Consider the following 23981-nt stretch of genomic DNA (forward strand, 5'->3'; position numbering starts at 1 on the left):
ACCTTGGCTTCACAGACTCTGTCCTCTCCTGGTTCTCCTCTTACCTCTCTGGCCGATCATTCTTGGTCTCCTACGCTGGAGCCTCCTCCCCCTCCCATCCTTTAACTGTTGGAGTTCCTCAAGGGTCAGTTCTTGGCCCTCTTCTGTTCTCCATTTACACTCACTCCCTCGGTGAACTCATCCGCTCTCACGGCTTTGACTACCATCTCTACGCAGATGACACGCAGATCTACATCTCTGCCCCTGTCCTCTCCCCCTCCCTTCAGGCTCGCATCTCCTCCTGCCTCCGGGACGTCTCCACCTGGATGTCGGCCCGCCACCTAAACCTCAACATGAGCAAGACTGAGCTCCTCATCTTCCCTCCCAAACCCGGTCCTCTCGCAGACTTCTCTATTACCGTGGATGGCACGACCATCCTTCCCGTCCCGCAGGCCCGCAATCTCGGTGTCATCCTTGACTCGTCCCTCTCGTTCACCCCACACATCCTATCCGTTAGCAAGACCTGCCGGTTTCACCTCTACAATATCGCCAAGATCCGCCCTTTCCTCTCCACCCAAACGGCTACCTTACTATTACGGGCTCTCGTTATATCTACTGTGTATAGACTACTGTGTCAGCCTTCTCTCTGACCTCCCTTCCTCCTCTCTCGCCCCGCTCCGGTCTATTCTTCACTCCGCTGCCCGGCTCATCTTCCTGCAGAAACGATCTGGGCATGTCACTCCCCTTCTTAAACAACTCCAGTGGTTGCCTATCGACCTCCGCTCCAAACAAAAACTCCTCACTCTAGGCTTCAAGGCTCTCCATCACCTTGCCCCTTCCTACCTCTCCTCCCTTCTCTCTTTCTACCGCCCACCCCGCACGCTCCGCTCCTCCGCCGCCCACCTCCTCACCGTCCCTCGGTCTCGCCTATCCCGCCGTCGACCCCTGGGTCACGTCCTCCCGCGGTCCTGGAACGCCCTCCCTCCTCACCTCCGCCAAATTGATTCTCTTTCCCTCTTCAAAACCTTACTTAAAAATCACCTCCTCCAAGAGGCGTTCCCAGACTGAGCTCCTCGTCCCCCTCTACTCCCTCTGCCATCCCCCCTTTACCTCTCCGCAGCTAAAGCCTCATTTTCCCCTTTTCCCTCTGCTCCTCCACCTCTCCCTTCCCATCCCCACAGCACTGTACTCATCCGCTCAACTGTATATATTTTCGTTACCCTATTTATTTTGTTAATGAATTGTACATCGCCTCGATTCTATTTAGTTGCCATTGTTTTTACGAGATGTTCTTCCCCTTGACGCTGTTTAGTGCCATTGTTCTTGTCTGTCCGTCTCCCCCGATTAGACTGTAAGCCCGTCAAACGGCAGGGACCGTCTCTATCTGTTGCCGACTTGTTCAACCCAAGCGCTTAGTACAGTGCTCTGCAAATAGTAAGCGCTCAATAAATACTATTGAATGAATGAATGAATGATTTGATTATTTTATATCTACCACAGGGCTTGGCTTATAGTAAGTGCTTAATAAATGGCATCATTATTAATTGATGGAATGAAAATGAACATTAAAAGATTGATTAATTGACCGTTATCCTTTATCCATTTAATTTTCTAATTTGTTATGCAGCCAAAAACAAACATTTCTCTTTGAAGGATCCCTAGATGGAATCTTTCTTGGGGTGGACTAGTAAATGGCTTTCAAGCTCAGCTATTTGCCCATCTCTCTTTCCTTTTATAAAATGATTTGGGGTATGGCTTTTTTTCCCCTTCTCAGTGTTGCACAATAGAACATGAAGGGAACATTTTACTGTGCTCAATGGTAGTCTGATCAAAGAAATATCTAATTTGAATGCACTGCCAATGACAATTTTCTTGAAAATGGAAAGGAGCCAGGAAGCCACAAAAGATACTCTGTTAGAAAGTTTGATCAACAGGATCCATCTAATAGAAGAATGGGAAGCTTTGATGGGTGGGCTTGAACATCAGGGCTTTGCCAATCCTATTAGAAATGAACAGGTTGGAAAAATGGGAAGGAAATTAGTTTTGGCATCAGAACCTCATTTGATCTTAACCAGGGACAATCATCTTGCTCTGAGAAGTCCAGAATACTCCATGATGATAATAATAAAAATGGTATACACTAAGCACAGAGTTAAATACAAGATAATTAGATCAGACATAGACACTGTCCCACATGAAACTCACCATTTTAGAAAAATGGACAGATGATATTTCGGACTTATTTAATTGATGTCAGTAAACAGCAGTCAGCCTAGGTATGCAGGAGTTGAGAGAGGAGTTCTTCAGGATGATTCTCTGCACTGAGAATCAGTGTAGCCTAGTGGATAGAACATGGGCTTGGGAGTTAGAACAATCTGGGTTCTAATCCTGGCTCCCCCACTTGTCTGCTGTGTGACCTTGGGCAAGTCATTTCACTTTTCTTTGCCTCAGTTACCCCACCTGTAAACTAGAGATTAAGACTCTGAGCCATATGTGGGATAGGGACTGTGTCCAACCTAATTAACTTGGATCTATATTAGTGCTTAGTAAGTGCCTGGCACATAGTAAGCTAGTAAGCACTTAGAAAATAGCATTATAAAAATTCTGCTTGCTGTAGTTGTGCATTCTCTCGTTCCTTCTCCTCCCTTCTGATCATGCAACTGTGTAAGATTTCACATCACTAGCTCCTTTCCTGATACCCAGGCTAGAATGTAGAATGTATGTAGAGATGGCATAGGGACCCATAGGGACAGTGGGTTACACTGGATAATTCCAAGAAAGGAATATATAGAGGAGCTCTTGTTCTGGAAGCTTGGAATGGTGTCTGGAGAGAACCCTCCTGGATACGGGGGAATGCAGCATAGCCTAATGGCAAGAACAAGGTCTCGGGAGTCAGAGGATGTGGGTTCTAATCCCAGCTCTATCACATGTCTGCTGTGTGACCTTGGGCAAGTAACTTAACTTCTCTGTACCTCAATTACCTCATCTGTAAAATAAGGATTAAGACTGTGAGACCCATCTGGGACAGGAACTATGTCCAACCGGATTACCTTGCTTATACCTCAGTGCTTAGAAAAGAGCTTGGCACATAGTAAGTGCTTGTCCTATGCAGTCGAATCATTTCCAACCCATAGCGACACCACAGACACATCTAATCCAGAACGCCCCTCTCTCCACCTACAATCCTTCTGGTAGTAGATTCATCGAGTTTTCTTGGTAAAAATTCGGAAGCAGTTTACCATTGCTGCCTTCCTTGCAGTAAACTTGAACCTCCTGCCCCAACTCTCTCCCATGCCACTGCTGCCCAACATGGGTAAGCTTTGACTTGTAGGAGGTTGCCTTGCACTCGCTAGCCACTCTCCAAACTAGGAATGGAATAGACAGGCCTCTTCTTGACTTTCCCTCCCATAGCCAAGACTGGTAGAGTACTGGAAACTCTCCAGGTGTGACCCTGAGAGGGAAGCAAGTCCTTAAGAGCTACTAATTATTATTATTATTATGTCATTCTTATTATGAAAAGGAAGATTTGATCTCAAGTCATGTGTGCATAACGGGGCAGACCTTTGATTTTTGCATCTCCAAATGCAAGGGCCCCATTTAAATCCAAAGTGAAAAATTAATCACTAGACCCCTAAACAAAGCTAGGGTGAGCCGTGCATAAATAATTGGAGAAACTCTGAGTTAATTTCAGGGTTTACCCAGGATTTAAAAAAAAGCACTTTAGTTATCCAAATTTAGTTCCAGTCTTTGAAATGTTGTTTGGTGTTAGCCTTCAATCTTTGTTGACCCCTGAAGTCTGTCTCCCCCCGCTGTAAATCTGGGTATCTAACTCACCAAGCATACTTCTACCATGTGGTCTAGTTAGAAGAACACCACACACAAGCTGTAAATCTCCGCATCATATGTCAAAGCCATTTTCTTTCCAACAGAGATATTCAATTTAACATCTTTACCATGCTATCTCCTTTCTATCAGCTCCCACTTGATAACTTGTTCTCCAGAGGCTCTCTTGCCTAATGCTCCTTGTTAATGTTAATATCAATATTATTAATATTAATGTCTGTATCATCTGCTAGACTGTAAATTCGTTGTGGGCAGGGAATGTGTCTGTTTATTGTTATGTTCTAGCAAGCACTTATAGTGTTCGGCACACAGTAAGCTCTCAATAAATACTGTTGAGTGAATGAATGCTGACTAAAGGGAAAGAGAAGCAGAAGAAGGATATCATATCCTGAGCACATTATTCTATCTGGCACACCTAGATATCAGTGCAGACACTTTAGATGCATGTCTATGGACCAGTGTATCAATGCTTAGGTTTTATTAGAGCTGTGATTGAGATAACAGAGTAAATTAACTTGGGAGTCGGATCGTGGAATTGTGGATTGAGCTGCAGAACTAAATCTGTTACCTCTGAGCCTAGGAGAAAGGGTTGCTAGTGGGAAAGTCAATCTAACTCTATTGCATGGGAAGGAAGGAATTCCTAATTGACAACACAATGCAAAATAAACTCCAATAATAATGCAAATAAAAGTATAATCAGTTCTACCAACTCCTGGGTTTTGAAAACACTCCTTTCTTACAACAGCTAATTTAAATTTCCAAATAAGCCATATCGCCAAATGACAGTCCTTCATTCCAGTTCACAAATAAACTGACAGTAAAGTGAAAGGATTCTACTGGGAATGATGTGCCCCAAGGTTTTTGTTTAAATCTGGGCAAGAAAACACAAAAAGGGAATTTGAATGTTGAATGTAAAACTGAAAAACATGGAAACTATAGAAAATAGCTTTACTAGAAAAGTCTCTGGATTAAACCTGCTAGAAGTGCTAAGTGCTGTGACTCAGGGGATGGAAAACAGGGAGGCTGTTTTTCTTCATTTCATGGGGATAATACAACAGCACAGAAAGAGGGGAATTGCTTGGAGCTAGTGTCCAAAAATAGGTTTAAGCACCGGACTTGTGTATTGGAACCCGAGGTGTGAATGCCTCTTTAAACTCAGCCTCCTGACAAGTGCCCCTTTTGAAAAGGGTTTCTAAATAAAATTTCCCTTGGCAAAAAGTACCTGGAAAAAATGAACATTTCAAAGGCAGTTTATCAGCAATTAAAAAATTGCACTACTCATGAAGGTTGAAATTCAGAATCTAACCCCCATTTCCACTGTAAGTCACGATTGGCTTTGACTTGATGGAGCGCAGGCATCATTGCCCGAAATAGCTGGGTGTCGGTCACTTGAAAATGAAAGTGTCTCAATTAGGTTGATAAAGGCCGGGATAAAGAACAGAGTCCCTTGAAAAGGTCCACCATTGCTAAATATGAATCGGTTAACATATTAGACAGAAGGTAAACTGCTCACCTCCTGCCTGGATTCCACCCTGGAGCTGCACTGATAAAGGAGTGGAGACTGCAAGGTTATCAAGGTTTCATCCCAAGAGAACAGGGATTGTCTCACTTTTTAGATCATGAAAACTATCTTGGCTGATTTTCCCCCAATTGAGACAACAATGAGGCAACCTGGGTTGAAATTTCTTCTTGAGGTTTAACCCTAATTGGTTTAGGAAAATAGATGAGAATAGCAGCATTGGCTCATCATCAATGAATAGTCACCTTGATGCCTGTTAGAATATAAGATCCTTGAGGGCAAGGATTCCCCGGCCTCATTAATTCTCTATATCCTAAATCATGTCACTTAAATAGCCACTCTTAGCAGTGAATATCTCAACTCTCCTCAGCACTTGTTTCTATGCATATTTGCTTTTCCATCTTTTCATTCTCAGGCTTGTACCAGTTATAAGTTGATTCTCCTTCCTGCTTCCACTTTTATGCAAGTTCCCCTTCCCCTTCTTCCCCCACATCAAATGCCAAACAACCTGAATACAGAGATTGTGTCTTTTACTTCTGCTCTGCTCTCTGAGAGGCATAGTACAGTGCTCTGTTTACAATAGATCCTCCTTAAATTAATTGTATTTATCGAGTGCTTTGTGTGCAGAGCACTGTATTAAGCACTTGAGAGAGTATAACAGAGTTGATAGACACGTTTCTTTCCCACAAGAAGCTTACAGTCTAGAAGGCAGGGATGAATACCTTAAATACCATGATTGATTGATAAGGATCACACCTTTACCTGTTTTATATACCCTTAGTAGAGATCCCAGAGCAGGTGTTCAATAAATACTATATGTGTGCTGTGCAAAAATTATTTTTGAGGAAGAAGATAGCCTCTCAGGTTTTAGTGGTCTGGCTTCTGCATGGCAGTTAGACCAGTGTTTGGAAATGAAGGGGTCTTATGCTCCTGACAGAGAAGGGGCTCACTTATAATAATAATAATCTCATGGTATTTGAAAGCGCTTACTATATATCAAGCATTGTTCTAAGTGCCAGGGTCTTGTCTCATGATGTTGATTCTTTTCTGACCCATAGCTACACCAAGGACACATCTCTTCCAGAACACCCCACTCTCCATCTGCAATCTTTTTGGAAGTGTATCTGTATATTTTTCTTCGTAAAAATATGGAAGTGGTTTACCATTGCTTCCTTCTGTGTAGTAAAATTGAGTCTCTGCCCTCGACTCTCTCCCATGCCTCTGCTGACCAGCGTGGTGAATTTTGAAATAACAGATTGCCTTCCACTCACTAGCCACTGGTCAAGCTAGGAATGGAGTGGGTATGCCTCTGCTTGACTCTCCCTCATGTAGCCGAGACTGGTAGGGTACTGGAAACTCTCCAGGTGCAACCCTGAGAGGTGAGTCACTGGGATAGATAGAATTTAATCAGATCAGACACAGTCCCCATCCCTCATGGGTCTCATAATCAAAGTGCAAGCGAGAACAGGTATTGAATCCTCATTTACAGGTGAAGAAACTGAGACACAGAAAAGTTGTAACTTGCCTAAGGTCATACAACAGGCTCATGGGGGAGCCAGGACTAGAACTTGGGTCTTCTGACTCCCAAGCTTTGGTTCTAGTGACACATTCAAACATTATGCTGTGAATGCCTCTTCCTTTGGAAGCAGAAAAGCATACCATCAAGTAGAATTCTCTATAACTCAGGAGAGGGACAGAGTAAAAGGGTATAGATGACACCCAGCCCTTGCTCATTTCCTTTTAAGCAGTCTAGGCTTTTTCAGCATTTAAAGAAAATAACTAGTGTGCAATTCATAGAAGAATTAACTTCAACCCAGTGATCATGCCCTAACTCCTGTCTAGAACTTCCTCCCTCTTCAGATTTGCAGACCACAGCTCTCCCCTTCTTCAAAACCTTCCTCCTTATTAATTTATTCACTTTGCATATTCTTGTTATTACCAGTAGGCTTTTTTTCCTCTTGCATCTCCCAAGCTCACCTTCAAACTGTACCTCATTCTCTCCTCTGGCACTTTGGAGCCCTCCTCCACACTGCCACCCGATCTCAAATTCAGTAGACTAAGTTCTCCCCATATTCAGTACCGGCCTAAAAATTCCTCTCCTCTGACAAGCTTTTCCAGAGCCCCAAGCAACAAAAACCCATGAGGACCCTCAACCCCCATCACATTTGTATATATGTGTATTCAGTGGAACATAATTACTTCCCTTATTTGTAAAACATTCTTAAATATATTCCCCTCTTTAGAGTGTAAACTCCTTATTGAGGGAAGGAAATATGTTCAATGCAGTGACCGTGTAGATTTTTTCTGTGGTACTCTCTCAAGTACCTAGTACAGTTTTTGAACACTATCAGTGCTCAATAAATAACTCTTGAATGAATTCATGAGTCAATGAAGATCAATCAATCAGTCATATTTATTGAGCACTTACTATGTCCTGAACATTATACTCAGTGTTTGGGAGAGTACAGTAGAACAGAATAACACACACAGTGAGCTTACGGTCTAGAGAGGGAGAGAGACAATATAAATAGAGGTTTAAGAATCAGATTCTAAGGGTTAGAAGGGAACATTTCAACTCATAGAATCCCTTTGTATAAATTATGTGTCCTTGTGGGTAGGAAATGTGTTTACCACATCTGTTGTATTGCAGTCTCCCAAGCATTTAGAACAGTGCTCTGCACACAGTAAAACCTTACTGAATAGCATTGACTGATTGTAATATGATTTCTGGGTCTAGGACAAAATGAAATATAAGGATCCCAAAATGCTATATCCTATATCTGTCCTACCAGATTTTTTTCCATTAGACACTCTCACTATTTTCCTCCTTCCCCCTACATTTCTTCAATGCAGTGCCTATCTCATATCTCCCACTTTGGACAATTCCAGTACTCCATTTTTCTATATTGCCTGCAATAAAATCTTTTTTGGAGAATCTTAGTTTAGTGTGTTAATTTCAGGGTTTAAACTTTTTAAGCCATTTCATCTACTGTTGAGTTTACTTGCTCATTGCCAATTACTCTCCAAAGTGATTAGTATAGTGCTCTGCACACAGTAAGCCCTCAATAAATAACATTGATTGATTGATCAGATGCAGATTACTCCCAAATATACATCTCCAGCCTTGATTGGCTTCTTACCTGATCTACATCTTACGTTTTATCTTCAGGACATTTTCACTTGCATGTCCTGCTGACATAGATTCACCATGTCTAAAATTGAATTTATCTTCCCTAACTCACTCCCCATGACCATCTCAACTCTTTTAAAAAAGAATAGTATTTGTTAATCACTTATTATGTGCCAGACATTGTACTGAGAACTGGAGTAGATACAAGCTATTCAAGTTGGGCACAGTCCACGTCCCATGTGGGGCTCACAGCCTTAATCCCCATTTTACAGATGAGGAAACTGAGGTCTAGAGAAGCTGTGGCTTTCCCGAGATCACACAGCAGACAAGTGGTGGAGTCGAGATTTAGAACCCAGGTCCTTCTCTCTCCCAGGCCCTATCCCCTAGGCAACACTGCTTCTCATCTCTGTTGATATCATCCCTATCTTCCCTCTCCAAAAAGCCTACAACCTTGTTGTCATCCTCAACTTTTGTCTTTCTCATACCTAGATCTTTTTCCATAACATTTCCTGGATATGCAAATTCCTTTCTATTCAAACAATGACTACCCTGATCCAAATTCTTGTCACATTGGATTCATTCATTCATTTATTCAACTGTATTTATTGAGCTCTTACTATGTGCAGACCACTGTACTAAGCGATTGGAATGTATAATTCGGCAACAGATAGAGACACCCCTGCCCAACAACGGGCTCACACTCTAAACGGGGGAGACAGACAAAAAAACAAAACAAGTAGTCAGCCATCAATGCCATCAAGACAAAAAGTATCATCATTAATAAAATAGAGTAATAAATAATATATGCAAATATGCACAAGTGTGTGGGGAGGGGAAAGAGTAAGAGCAGATGGAGTGAGCAGGGGGAATGGGGAGGTGTGGAGGGGCAGAGGGAAAAGGAGGGCTCAGTCTGGGAAGTCCTCCTGGAGGAGGTGAGCTCTCAGTAGGGCTTTGAAGAGCGGAATAGAGTTAGTTTGACGGATGTGAGGAGAGAGGGCATTCCAGGTCAGAGATAGGATGTGGGCCAGGAATCGACAGTGGGACAGGTGGGAACGAACCACAGCAAGGAGATTAGTGGCAGAGGAGTAGAATTTGTGGTCTGGGATGTAGGAGGAGAGAAAGGAGGTGAGTTAAGAGGGGACAAGGTGATGGAGAGTTTTGAAGCCCAGAGTGAGGAGTTTGTGTTTCATGAGAAGGTTGATAGGCGATCACTGGAGTTTTTTGAGGAAGGGAGTAACATGTCCAGAGCGTTTCTGTAGAAAGATAATCCAGACAGTGGAGTGAAGAATATACTAGAATGGGGAGAGACAGGAGGATGGTAGATCAGAGAGGAGGCTGATGCAATAATCCAGTCGGGATATGATGAGAGCTTGTACCAGCAAGGTAGCAGTTTGGATGGAGAGGAAAAGGCGGATCTTGGAGATGTGAAGGTGAAACCGGCAGGTTTTGGTGATGGATTGGATGTATGGGATGAATGAGAGAGCGGAGTCAAGGATGACACCAAGTTTGCAGGCCTGTGAGACCAGAAGGATGGTAATGCCATCTACAGTGACAGGGAAGTCAGGGAGAGGACAGGGTTTGGGTAGTGAAACAGACTTTTCACTGGTTTCCCACTCTCTTCTTTTCAAATTCACCTTCCAACTGTATCTCACTCAAGACTCCTACCTCTGCCCCTTCAATCATGTGGTTTCCCAGGTCTGGAACCTCCGACACCCACTTCCACCTCCTAAATAGAACAGATCATAACACTCCCCACCTTCAAAGCCTTCCTAGAAACTTTCGTTGATGAATTCATACACATCCTGTTATGTAAACCCACTACCCACCTTTGCCACATGTTTTGAATTTCTACCTTCAGCAATTATTTATGCATGCATGTTTTTTTATTGATGTGTACATTTATTTGCATAGTCAATTATTTTCTCAGTTATTTCTTCCTGACATATTTGTGGTACCTTCTGAATTTGTTATATCCTTGTTCACACATTTTTGTCTCCCTCCCTCCCCGCCATTAGATTATCAACTAAGGACAGGAAACAGATACCTTCCTTTGTATTCTCCCAAATCCTTAGTAGTTCTTAATCCTGAATAGTTACTCAAAAAGTGCCATTAGTTGATTCACTTAATCCTTAATATACTCCTTGATGTCATCTAAAGAGAGGCCAACTGCCCCCTCGGGCCATGTCAACTGGGATGGAACTGGGGCATCTGTAGATGCATTGCTGGTTACTGAGTAGGTGTTCACTAAGAGGAAAAAATGAGATAAAATGAGCTTTAAGTACATAAAGAAAAAGTGACACATAGGCAACAAGATACTAAGGCTGAACTCCACCTATAAAAATAGTGTGGAAAACTATTCATTTCAATTAGTTCAATTGTCAACTTGACTGAGACAGGAGACTGGACCAGATGACCTCTGAGGAGGCTCCTCTGAGTAATGATTCAATGATAGCCCACTCCCTATTTTCAAAGCCCTCCTAAAATTACATCTCTTCCAAGAGGACTTCCCTGTTCTAAACCCTCATTTCCCTTATCCAACCTCCCTTCTCCATCCCCTATGCACTTGACTGTGTACTCCTTAAGCATTTTGACACTTCAGTCCCACAGCAGTTATGTAAATGTCCTCAAACTCTACTATTTCCTCTATATTTTCATTATTGAAATTGATTTTAATGTCTGTCTCCCCTTGTGAGCAGAGATGCTCTGGATAGACCAGGGGCTTAGGAGTCAGAAGTCATGGGTTCTTATCTTGTCTGCTCTTGGGCATGCAATTTCATTTCTCTGGGCCTCATTTCCTTCATCTGTAGAATGGGGATTAAGACCGTGAGCCTCATGTGGGACAGGGACTATCCAACCCGATTGCTTGTATCCACCTCACCACTTAATAGAGTGCCTGACACATAGTAAATGCTCAACAAATACCATAATTATCATTATTATCATTAACTCTATTAAATTGTACTTTTCTAAGCATGAAGTACAGGGTTCTGTACACTGTGTGAGCTCAATAAATGCCACTGATTGATTCATTCAGAATGACTGAGGGAACTCCTATCTGTTCTCTTTCTATATTTCTTGATGAAGTGTCAGAGTTCAAATGAGAAATAAGAGGATGCATGCTGTTGGGGATGGCCTGCTATACTAGTTGGCTCTGGTCTCCTATCATTCTGCCTAAGATGCTGGCTCTAGAGGAGCAGAGTTTGCGGACTGGGCTATAGTAGGAGATACATGAGGTGAGGCAGAATGGGGTGAACTTATTGTGTGCTTTAAAGATGGCAGTTTCTGTTTTATCAGGAGATAGATGGGCAACACCATTGGAGGTTTGTGAGGAGTGAGGAGATGTGCACAGATGTTAAAATAAATTAGAGGCAGGGGAAGCAGCAGAGTGTAATATACATAAACATTGGGAGGGTGGGGTGAGTATCCAGGAACTTAGGGTGTATGGACTCAAGTGAGTAGGAAAAGCAGATGGGTGGATAGTAGTGTGGGGAACTGAGAGTTGTCAGGGAACATTTCCCAGAAAAGATAGTATTTTAGTAGGACTTGAAAGATGAAGAGTCAGGTGGTTTATTGAATATGAAAGGGCAGGGAATTCCAGACTGGAAGGAGGTTGTGAACAAGAAGTTGGTAGTGAGAAAGAGAAGATCTAGGCCACGTTGTAAGATTGGTTCTAGAGGAGTTAAGTGTGTGGGCTGGGTTGTAGTGGGAGAGGAGCAAAAATAGGTAGAAGGGAGTGATTTAGTGCCTTAAAGTTAAAGGTGAGGATGCTAACACATCACCTCTAATTCGAATGATGGTTCGGTTTTAAAAAATGAATTAAAAAAATTTGATCCAAGAGGAAAATAAAACCATTTCCCCTTTCAATTTAAGGTTCAGAATAGGCATAAATGGGGAGGGTGACTCCTACAGGATGGTACAGTAAGCAAGTTCAGAGAAGCCGGAGAGCCGATAGCTTTAAAAACGTCCTGCAGGCCGCCTCACCTAGCCATCTAACCTCTGCCTTCTCTTCCTGCTTCTCTGCTCACATAGCTAATCAACAATTTACATTCCTCTTCCTCCTCCTTTTCTGTTTCCCTAATCAACATTCTCTTCCTCCACTCACCCAGCTAGTCTACAATCTATCCTGCTGCTCCTTTCTCTTTCTCTTCCCCTTTTTCAACCTCTTCCTATTTCTCCTCCTCCTCCTTTCCACTCACTTAACTAGTCAACAATTGAACCCTCCCCTCCACACTGAGTATTTGGTCCAGTGTGAGAGGAAAAAAAGGACTGATATCAATGACTGCTGTTTCCTCACTATTTTGCATGAAAAATAATTAAAAATGAAGGCATTTTTCAGGTTTTCAAGTCATATGTTTAATAAAAATCAGATGAAACTCTGCCAAGATGGGTGAGTAGGAGTCAGATGTATAATTAAACAGGCTTCTGTAATATGAAATGACATGAAGATCAAATGAATAATACAAAATTTGCCTCTCTAAATATGCAATATATTTCCTGTCGGGTCTTTTCTGCTGAAAACATGAAGGAATGAGGTTGTTTTTTTTTTAAGTGAGGCAACGCAATAACTCATTTAGACATCTATCAACAGTTGCTAAGATCCCAGCTCTGAGAAATCAGTACAGAAATAGGATCAATTAAATTTGGAACAACAAACAGTGTGTTTGACTGTCTGTCGATCATATTTCTTATGTTCCTTTTTGTCCTGGTGCCTATGAGTCTTTCCTGAGTTCATTTTCAAGACTTAGCTCAGTGATGATTTATGATAAAAAAAGTGAAGGCTAAAGTCAGGTCCTGAGTGGTATTTTATATGAAAACATTGGATGTTTGAGTTTGCCCTTTTATGACATCTTTAAGTTGAAAAAAATGGGCATCAGAAGATCTTCACAACCCGAATAAACAAATGGAAATCCAGCAATACTTTAAAATATCAGCCTTTACAGACCTTTCCCTTACAGTTGAAAGGAGATGAATAGCATTTCAATTACTGAAAAAAAAAGATGTTTCTAGGAACAGTTTCCCACACTTATAAAGTACCAGCAGATGACACTTTATAAGGTTATAATTTTGATATGTCTTTGGCTGTCATTAAAAAGCTTTGATCAAAAGCAGAGTTCTAAAAATAAATACTACGTTTAAGCCTCATATTCTATAGGATCTTCTGGAAAAAAGAAAAACATCGTAGATTGCATCTTTCATATGACAACCAATTTTCTAAAATGGTTAATGAGTACAGACCTTTCCAGTGGATACTTGGGGTCTGGGGGAGGGCTAAGGGAGAAATTCACTTGTTTCAAAATCTTTCAGGACATTTGTTGCATCCCATTTTGTAGAGAAATTGATGAAATGACCGAACAGTTTTACTCTTATCAACTGCTGGGATATTTTATCCCAGCCCCTTGTCTGACTGAACCTTGTTAGTTGCTCATTCAATTGTATTTATTGAGCACTTACTATGTGCAGAGCTAAGCTAAGTGCTTGGGAAGTACAATTCAACAACAAATAGAGACAATCCCTGTCCACAAGGGGCTCACAGTCTAGAATGGGGGAGATAGCAAAACAAGTAAACAGGCATTAGTAGCATCATTATAAAAAAATAGAATTATAGCTATATGCACATCATTAATAAAAATAAATAGAATTATAATTATAAATATGTACATTTATGATGTGATGTGGGGCAGGGAGGGAGGTAGAGCAAAAGGAGTGTGGGGGGGCGATGGGGAGCGGAGGGAGAGCAGAGGAAAAGGTGAGCTTAGTCTGGGAAGGCCTTCTGGAGGAGATGAGCAAATTATGGTATTTAAGTGCTTACTATGTGCCCAGCACTATACTAGGCGCTGGGGTGGATACAAGTAAATCACATTGGACACAGTCCCTGTCCCATGTGGGGTTCACAGTCTCAATCCCCATTTTTCAGATGAGGTAAGAGAGGCCTAGAGAAGTGAAGTGACTTGCCCAAGATCACACAGAAAACAAATGGCAGAATCGGGATTAGAATCGATGACCATCTGACTCCCAGGCCTGTTCTGTATTCACTATACCATGCTGCTTCTCAATAGTCATTACCCCCCGGACCCCTTTTTTTTTACCCTCCAGCGCTCCTTGACCCTTCCTGGTTCTGCCCTGAAAGTGGGTGTTCTGACCTCTGACATTAGTCTGAGTGGTCTAGATCATTCCTGAAGTGTGTCCACACATTTCAGAGTGTCCCCTGGTTGGGAGTTTATGCAGCGTGGCTTAGTGGAAAGAACACAGGTTTGGATGTCAGAGGACATTGGTTCTAATCCTGGCTCTTCCACTTATCTGCTGTGTAACCTTAGGCCAGTCACTTAACTTCTCTGTGCCTCAGTTACCTCATTTGAAAAACGGGGATTAAGACTGTGAGCCCCACATGGGACAACCTGATTACCTTGTGTCTACCCCGACTCTTAGAACAGTGCTTAGCATATAATAAGTGCTTAACAAATACCATTATCATTATGATTATCATTTTTTATGGATTTATTAAACATTTACTATGTGTCGGGCATTGTTCTAAGCACTAGGATAGATATAAGGTAATCAGGTCAGATACAGTCCATGACTCACATAGGACTTACGGGCATTCATTCAATCGTATTTACTATTCATTCATTCAATAGTATTTATTGAGCGCTTACTATGTGCAGAGCACTGTACTAAGCGCTTGGAATGAACAAGTCGGCAACAGATAGAGACAGTCCCTGCCGTTTGATGGGCTTACAGTCTAATCGGGGGAGACGGACAGACAAGAACAATGGCAATAAATAGAGTCAAGGGGAAGAACATCTCGTAAAAACAATGGCAACTAAATTTACTAAACACTTACTGTGTGCAGAGCGCTCTATTATTTGCGCGGAGAGTACAAAATAACAGTAAACAGACATATCCCCTCCCCACAGTGAGTTTCATTCAATAGTATTTATTGAGTGCTCACTATGTGTAGAGCACTGTACTAAGTGCTTGGAATGTACAATTCGGCAACAGATAGAGACAATCCCTGCCCAGTGACAGGCTCACAGTTGAGTTTATAGTCCACAGGGAGTTTACAGCCTTAATCCTCATTCTACAGATGAGGTTACTGAAGCCCGAGAAGTTAAGTGACTTGCTCATGGTCACACAGCAGACAAGTGGCAGAGCTGGGACTAGAACCCAGGTCCTTCTGATTCCCAGAACCGTGCTCTATCCAGTAGGTCATGCTGCTTTTCCATTCTTTGTTGTACCCCTATTGTTCCTTCTCCATTGTGGTTTTAATTATCCTGATCCTATAATTCTTTTGTGTTCTATCTGCTATTGTGTGAAACCACTTAGCCTGCCAGGAACCTTTGCCAGTAACTGCCTACCCCACTCCATTGTACTGTTTTTTCCAACGTTCTCTGTACCTATAGTTTGAGTACCCCAACAATGACTGCAGGAACCTTTCAACCTCAGAGTCTAACCATCCTAACATCCCCCTATTTTTTATCTTTTTTTTTTTGTAATCTCCAGTTCTGCTGATGCTTTCTGGGATCCCCATAAAAACAGGCTTACTTGTCATTTATCCATACTGGTTAGTGTGGTTTTGGGACAAAGATTTTAAATATTTGAAATGTATGTCATGCCCTTCTGAGTTTGCTTCAATTCTGACCCTCAACTCCAGTCATTTCCAGTTATTGCTGCCTCCATAGTCATGGCTGTGGCCTAAAATCAGGGATCTGAATCTGAGATGTCTAAGCACACACAAACAAAAACACACACACACAAATACACTCTGCCCCCACCCCCCCACCAATCCAAACTGGCTACTGGGGCTGAGGGCGTGAGCCTACAGTAATTACCTTTGCACTGTCAGTGGGATATAGGTGGGGAGCAGCTTTTCAGGTAATGGAGTTGTGGTCCCAGTGAGTTGCGGTTGTGGTCGTTTCCACAACCACAGCAACCTGGCTTAGTGGAAAGATTATGGGCTTGGGAGTCAGAGAACATGGGTTCTAATCCTGACTCCACCACTTGACTGCTGTGTGACATTGGGTAAACCACTTAACTTCTCTGGGCCTCAGTTCCCTCATCTGTAAAACAGGGATTAAGATTGTAAGCCCCTTGTGGGACAACCTGATTACCTTATCTTCCCCAGCATTCAGTACAGTGATTGGCACATAGTAAGTGCTTAACAAATACCATTATTTTTATTATTATTACCTCATCTGTAATCCCTGGTGGGTTGTGTTCAGATGATGATGATGATGATGATTATGGTATTTGTTCAGTGCTTACTATGTGCTGAGCACTATTCTAAATGCTGGGGTAGATACAGGATAATCAGGTTGTGTCACGTGGGGCTCACATTTTTCAACCCTCATTTTTACAGATGAGGTAACTGAGGCACAGAGAAGTTAAGTGACTTTCCCAAGGTCACATAGCAGACGAGTGGTGGAGCCAGGATTAGAATCCGTGATCTCTGACTCCCAAGCCTGTGCTTTTTCCATTAAACCATGCTGCTGCTTATCACAGCTGGGCTTGAATTGACAAAACCAAATTATCCCTTGGTTGTTTAGGCTTGTTAAAGACAAATCATTCCATTCTCCTCCCCGTCATCCCATAACTATTCAGCACTCCAATACAGGAGTTTCACAAATAAGCTCCACGAAGGGCCCCTGATCCTCCACAGAACATCCCATGACTAGTAAATCCTGTTCCCTCAGTTATATGAACAATAGCAATGAAATGTCCTTTCATTCCTGAAGTCTTCATCTCGATCTGGACGTTGCTGATGTCCATCCCCTGGGCTGGGCAGTCTGCCAGCATCATCCCCCTTCTCTGTGGTATCCATGTCACAGTTCAGCCTGGAGGCCGGCTTCGTGGGGAGCAGCTGAGCGATGTTCACTTCTCTGTGTCTCTCCGGCATGTAAATGTCCATGTCTTGCACCTGTCATATAGAAAACTTGAGGAGATGTAATCTTAAACATAACCATTAGGCCGATAAGTACCCAGCTGGATCGGCACCTAGACATAATTGCTAAAATTTTAACTATTCTTTCCTGAGAATGCTCAGTCAGCACACACACACAACACTCATGAGTGAACTGCCAACTCAGCTTTACAAAGATAATGACACTCAGACTGCCCCGACCCTATTTCTTTTAAATCATTCTCACTTTTGCTCACCACCCTGTAATATTAACACTGCCTCCCTGGTGTGATAACTGCCACTAGTCACTACGCAAAGCAACAGCCCATTTATGTTCCCCTAGCCCAACACACCAAGGTGCACATCCCATGGAGAAGCAGATTCACACACAGGGCTCATGCAGTGCCTAATTTATCCAATTTTTCCTGCCATCTCCCAAAACATTGACCATTGTGCACCCTGATGTGTGGGGAAGGTAGTTTCTGGCAGTAACGCAAAAGGCAGACACTAAGAACCACGCAATAACAAATAGAGCACAAAAAGATTATGGGCTCAGGAGAGTAAACGCTCAATAAATTTTGAATGATTGTGTGCATTTGTGTGTACAGCTGCATTTAATAGATGCTGTCTCCCCATAAGGGCATCAAACAGAGTGTCTGTGTGTTGTTGGTAACACATCGGTCTAGTTGGTCACTCTCATCAAGAAACCCAAAAAGACTTGTTAGGGCAACTAGGCGTTAAGGGCAACTAGGAGTTAATGATGGCTAGTAGTCAAAATATTTTCCCTTTACACTTTAAGCTCCATGAGAGCAGGGAATGTGTCTATCCACTCTATTATGCTGTACTCTCCCAAACGCTTAGTACAGTGCTCGCTCATGGTCAGCTCTCAATAAATATTATTCTGTAATTGATTAATTGATCCAAATCCAAATTTTACCTGGCATTAATCAAGGTTATGTTACAGGAACAGAAGCAGCCACTTCTGAATATGTCTCTCTTCTCAGAAAATCTGGTTAGTTTCAAGGATCTGCAATTGAGGTGTGAGAACTGGGAACTTAGCCAATCTATTTGTTTTCTTCAGGGTCTCACCAGAAAAAGAGAAAGGAAAACTGAGGCATGAAGATAACATTTTAGGTGGGGAAAGATGGAAATTTGGTTCTTAATGCATGCTATTTGTTTGAGGGAAGATGCCTTCCACAAGCAAATATTTATCTTGCATTATTGAGGAAGATGGACTCCACTGTTTAGGATATAAGCATTTTCCAAAAGGTCATTATAGGACTGCAAAGAATAAACTGGTGGGGAACAATTTAGAAGATCCCATTGTTCTAGGTATGCCTCACTTGGAGGTCTAATTCTTCAAACTTGAAGCATGTCGTCACCTTTATGTTCAGCCAGTGTGAATGGGATCATTTGAGTGACGTCAAACCCACCTTGACTTATTTGGCATAATGCTGAATGTATGGTTGAAGGAAGAAAACATGCTTCCTTGCTGGTAACAATGAGTAAAATGGAAATTATGAGCTTTTTTTTCCTTGTGTGTGTGTGTATGTGTGTGATTATTTGAATAAGGGCAGACAGGCCTTTATGTGTGATGAAGATGAATGTACAGATGATGCATGAAAACAGCTTATGCTTCTATATCTGTGTAAATATGGACAGAATGGGAATGAGGTGTTCAAAAATTGTCTTATAATGTAGAATTTTTTTTTTTACTTGTGTCATTATTGAGTAACATTGTATTAACATCATTGGTAACATGGATGATTAATGATAGTTTTGAACTGATTATAATTTTTTTAAATTTACCTGTATATTCATTGCATGATAAATGGTATCAATGCTGATATATTAGCATAATACTGATATTTCTATGAGCTTTGGGAGGAACTTTGGATGGAAGAAAAAGGAAGATTGAACAAGAGTTTAGGCATTATTAGGGTGGGGTTTTTTTCCACTATCATGAGAGAAATGGGGTTTTCCTCATGATATCAATTGCCAATCTCTCAAGTCCTACTCCTGGCCTGGAATGCCTTCCCTCTTCACATCTGACAGACAAGCACTCTCCCCCACTTCAAACCCTTATTGAATGAACATCTCCGCCAAGAGATGTTCCCTTACTAAACTTCATTTCCTCTTCTCCCACTCCCTTCTGTGTCACTCTTGCTCTTGGATTTGTTCTCTTCTTTCAACCATCCTTCAGGCTCACAGCACTCATAAACATATCCATAATTCATTTATATTATCACTCTTCCCCTCCAGACTATAAGCTCACTGTGGACAGGGCATGTGTATACCAACTCTGATTTGCCCTCTCCCAAATGCTTAGTACAGAACTCTACACCTAATAAGTGCTGAATAAAAACACTGATTGGTTGAAGGGTCCCCCAAACCCAATTAAGAAAGCTCTTTATAGGTAGAAGTGTCAGAAGTCCTCAAAGAAGGTGGAGGGTCTCTCTATAGAGGAAGAACAAAGGGGAGATGTGTGCAAGGGAATAATGACTATTCGAAGAACAGGATGAGATGAGGTTTGATAATTGTATAAATCAAGTCCAGAATGGGGATTCAGTGGACATCCTTCCCAACAGTGAAGCTCCGGGACTCAACTCCTCCATGGACAGCGTAACCCTGGGTGCTGTCAGCTGAGTGTGCAGTGCTCTGCACATTCATTCATTCATTCATTCATTCATTCATTCATTCATTCAATTGTAGTTATTAAGAGCTTACTGTGTGCAGAGCCCTGAACTAAGCAGTTGGGAAAGTGCAATACAACACTAAATGGTGACAATCCCTGACCTTAATGAGCTCAGAGTCCAGCTGCTGCACATAATAATGTTGATATTTGTTAAGCGCTTACTATGTGCAGAGCACTGTTCTAAGCGCTGGGGTAGACCCAGGGGAATCAGGTTGTCCCACGTGGGGCTGACAGTCTTAATCCCCATTTTACAGATGAGGCAACTGAGGCCCAGAGAAGTTAAGTGACTTGCCCACAGTCACAAAGCTGACAAGTGGCAGAGCCGGAATTCGAACCCATGACCTCTGACTCCAAAGCCCGGGCTCTTTCCACTGAGCCATGCTGCTTCTCCCCATGCAGAAGTAGAATCACCACACAGGGCTCATGTTAGTTCTTATGTCTCCAGTTTTTCCTGCCAACTACCAAAATACAGACCATTAATCACCCAGTTTGGAAAGGCAGTGGCTTGCAGTTTCACGTTCATATTCCTGAATAGATTCAACTACAATTTCCAATACCTTAACGCTAAAGGACCATTTGGATCAAGGAAACCATAACCAGTAATTAACAAACCCCATTATGCTAACAATTACTGGAAGGGTCAAGAGATACAGATCAATCAATTGTATTTATTGAGTACTTTCTGTGTGAAGAATATGATACAACAGAGCTGTCAGACATGTTCCTTGCCCATATTAATAGTTGTCCATTCTATTTTAGGGCCTGATGCTGCTGGGTCAAGCTACCTCAGTTGATCCTCTAAACAAAGAACACTTTTCCCAGAATCCTCTGCTTTATTTGGTACCTTCCTATATAGGCAGCAGACTTGCTGTCTCTTAGTGTTCCCAACTGGCCACAGTGCTGTGTAGAGCAATTCATCTTCTGATTGAGAAGAGGTGGAGCTTAGCCACTCTTGACCAAGGAAGTTTCTTTTAACGTCTGTGAAGAGCCAGAAGGTCTCCTTGCGTACAACCATTCCCTTTTATAATGTTCATCTTTTATCCTTGATAACGTTTAGTCTGTACTGTGTGCTAAGCACTAGGTTAGATAGGATATAATCAGGTTGAACATTGTCCCTGTCCCACATGGGGCTTCTAGTCTAAGGGGGAGGGAGAACAAGTATTGAATCCAAATTTATAAATGAGGAAATTTAGGCATAAGGAAATTAAATGAATTTAATTTAATTAATGAAGGTCACACAACAGACAAATGGTAGAGCTGGAATTAGAACCCAGATCTTGTGACTCCAGGGCCTGGCTCTTTCCACTAGGTCATGTTGCTTTTGTCACCCTTTCATGATAATAAAATTGAATTTTAATAGACCCTTTGATCACTTTCTTTTTTTCAAGATAATCCTGCAAAGTTTACCTTGGCTTCCCCTCCCGGTGAAGTATTTTGACTGATTAAAGACCATTTCAATTAAGCACTAGATAATGCTTGTTCTAGTAGAGACAATGACAGATCTGGAAGCACATAGATCCTTTCTACTGAAGAGGATGGGAAAGATAACACTTGGTAAATTATGTTCTGCATGTATGCATGAACATACCAACAAATTCAAAATCTTTCATTATTTCATCTACATTGTTCTTTGATTTTGTGATAGCATTTATGTGATTTATCAGTCAATCAATCCATTGTATTTATTGAATGCTTACTGTATGTAGAGCTCTGTAATAAGCTATTGGAAGAGCACAGTTTAACTGCGGTGGTAGACACGTTTCCTTCTCACAGTGAGCTCACATTCTAGAGGCAGAGACAGACGTTGATACAAATAAATTATGAATTTGTACATAAGTGCTGTGAGGCTCAGGGAAGGGGTGAATAAAGGGTGAAAATCCAAGTGCAGTGGTGACAGAAGAGAGAGGGAGAAGAGGAGATGAGATCTTGGTCAAAGAAGATCTCTTGGGGGAGGTCTTTTAAATAAGGTTTTGAAGGTGGGGACAGTGATTATCTGTTGGATATGAAGAGTGAGGGCATTCCAGACCAATGCCAGATCATGGGCGAGGGGTCAGTGATGAGAAAGATGAGATTGAGATTCAGTGAGAAAGTTGGCATTGGACGAGCAAAGTGTGCAAAGTGAGCTGGTTCGTAGTGGGAAATTAGGGAGGTAAGATTGGAGAGGACAAGGTGATTGAGTGTTTTAAAGCCTATGGTAAGGAGTTTCTGTTTGATGTGGAGATGGATGAGTAGCCACTGGAGGTTCTTGAGGAGTGGGCAAAAGTGGGCCGAAAAGTTCTGTAGAAAAATTCATTCAGGCAGTAGAGTGAAGTATGAACTAAAGTGGGGAGAGTCAGGAGGCAGGGAGGTCAGTGAGGGGGCTGATGCAGTAGGAAAAGAAATGCATGGATTAATGGATGTAGGGGAAAGGGTGGAGATACAGTTTGGATGTAGGGGAAAGACTGGATTTTAGCAACACTGTCAAGGTAGAAATCAACAGGATTTGGTGACATTGAATAGGTGGGGTTTGAAGTATAATTTGTTTAGAAATATATTACTTAACATTTGGGTTAATAGTTTTGGCTTTTGTTAATTGATTAATGCCTTTTCTATGATTTCCTATGGGAACCCATAGTTTGTTTAGTGTTCTTTGGCTTAACGCTTTATACTGGTGGAGCCAATTAAAAGAGCTAACTGGAGCATAACAGTAATTGCTGTAACTCCCCCTGCAGTTCAGCGGAGAACAATGCTCTTTCCTTCCTCGGCCCATCTGTCATGCGGTTTGATAGTTGCTGACATTCTCCTCCTCTCCACTGCTTTCCACTGGTGGCAGAAGCACTCTCTGATCAGAGCGCGTTGGCTTTCTTTGGGTTGTTATGTGTTGTACGATGTATAAGGTCATTACCGTCTCCAGTTCGAGATCATTAGTGGTTCCATGTGGTGAGGCGATATTGCTCTCCGCATTCCATCTGGTCTCTAGATCACGGAAGGGTAGAGTGCAGTCAGATAGCGGGACGTGGGGCGAGGCGTTAGAAACTCTTAAGTCTGCCATTAACATGCTGTGTTATCATTGGAGAGTCACTTAACCTTGCTTAATTAGGTAATGTTTGTCAAACCCTGAGGGTCCTAGTTGCAAGGTTATCTGCACTGTAAGGAAATTATGATTTTTTTTAATGATTTATACCTTTCTAGTAATACTCCTCCTTCATCCTCTGGAAACATTTGTATTCACTGGGAAGACAAAATAAATATATTTTGAAGTAAGAACTCATAGTAGAGTTACATATAGCTAAATTTATTTGGGGACTCCAGATTTATCTATACAACGTAAGAGACAGATAAATTCCGAGGTCTGATCATTATCGTGATGAACTGGAGCACCTTTAGGGTTTCAGCTCAGGTATTGGCAACTAACTTAATAACACCCTTAGACAACATCGTCAAACTAGAAGCTTTGACATAATGTTTGGAATTCTGACACAGTTGCAAAAAGTTAATTCCTTTTGACTTCTGCCAGTTTGTATTAAACTTATGAGGCATGAAATCATCTAATTCTCGATAATAGGTTTTCTATAGAGTTCCCAGTAGAAAACATTTAAGCTTCAAACATATGCGCCTGGATCTCACAGACCACGGGTATGTTTATTTATAAAAAGGCAGACAGTCTGCCCTCTTGGTGCTCAGTAACTAAATAATTCATTTTGAAAATATAGGGGTAATGGACTCTAATTTGATCACATCTTCAGGGAGGCCCCTGTAAATATAGTGATTTTAACATTTCAAACAAGCCAAATTTGCATGGGCTGGATGTAGTCAACTTGTTGCTTCACCTTGTTTTCTTTTTTCAGTTCATTCCTGCTTTCTTTCTTCTTACACTGGAGCATGTCTTTGATTTTTGTGTCAAAGAGCTGAGAGGTACAGGATGCTAGATAAGATCCAA

At 41.9% G+C, this 23981-nt stretch overlaps 2 non-coding genes across 2 annotated transcripts; both read right to left on the reverse strand.

Moving 5' to 3' along the window:
• Positions 1-3302: 3302 nt before the first annotated feature.
• LOC114811400 lies at positions 3303-3440 on the reverse strand. Its single transcript, XR_003759104.1, has one exon. It is a non-coding gene; the product is annotated as a small nucleolar RNA SNORA7 (small nucleolar RNA).
• A 3145-nt stretch (positions 3441-6585) lies between these two features.
• Positions 6586-6723, reverse strand: LOC114811758. The gene has a single exon (XR_003759454.1). It is a non-coding gene; the product is annotated as a small nucleolar RNA SNORA7 (small nucleolar RNA).
• Between the last annotated feature and the right edge of the window lie 17258 nt (positions 6724-23981).

The sequence above is a fragment of the Ornithorhynchus anatinus genome, chromosome 4, assembly GCF_004115215.2.
Source record: "Ornithorhynchus anatinus isolate Pmale09 chromosome 4, mOrnAna1.pri.v4, whole genome shotgun sequence".
Taxonomy (NCBI): Eukaryota; Metazoa; Chordata; class Mammalia; order Monotremata; family Ornithorhynchidae; genus Ornithorhynchus; species Ornithorhynchus anatinus.